At 51.6% G+C, this 465-nt stretch overlaps 1 non-coding gene across 1 annotated transcript, besides 1 other annotated feature; it reads right to left on the reverse strand.

The window, feature by feature from the left end:
* The first annotated feature begins 54 nt into the window (after positions 1–54).
* Positions 55–77: a microsatellite.
* Positions 78–189, reverse strand: Tc00.1047053491307.10. Its single transcript, XR_008255033.1, has one exon. It is a non-coding gene; the product is annotated as a spliced leader RNA (transcript).
* Positions 190–465: the final 276 nt, after the last annotated feature.

Below are 465 nucleotides of genomic sequence, written 5' to 3' on the forward strand. Positions count from 1 at the left end.
TATATATATGGGTATATATATATAGGGGTATATGGATATGGCGGACAGACCCACAAAAAAAAAAAAAAAAAAAAAAAGGGGTCCGTAGACCCCGGTCAAAAGAAATTGACCAAACATAACCGCCAGAGGCGGGTTGGAAGCTTCGCGTACCAATATAGTACAGAAACTGTATCAATAATAGCGTTAGTTGAAAGGAGTTGTGTTCCACAACGTTTTCAATTTTGATGAGGGCTCCTTCGCGGCACTTGGGACCGTGTACAAAAACCCCCCCCCCCCCTCCCAGGCCACACTGGGGAGGGGTCAGGGTCCGGGACGTCGGCCCCGGGATAGCGCCGTGGACGGCGTCAGGGGGCGGAAAAGACGCACATGGCGAGTGTGGAACAGCAAATGCAGCGCGAGTGTGCGAGCAAGGCAAAAACACCGGAAAACACAGGAAGAAGCGCGGCATACGCGGGAAAAAAGGCG

Source organism: Trypanosoma cruzi (assembly GCF_000209065.1).
Source record: "Trypanosoma cruzi strain CL Brener chromosome Unknown tcruzi_1047053491307, whole genome shotgun sequence".
Taxonomy (NCBI): Eukaryota; Euglenozoa; class Kinetoplastea; order Trypanosomatida; family Trypanosomatidae; genus Trypanosoma; species Trypanosoma cruzi.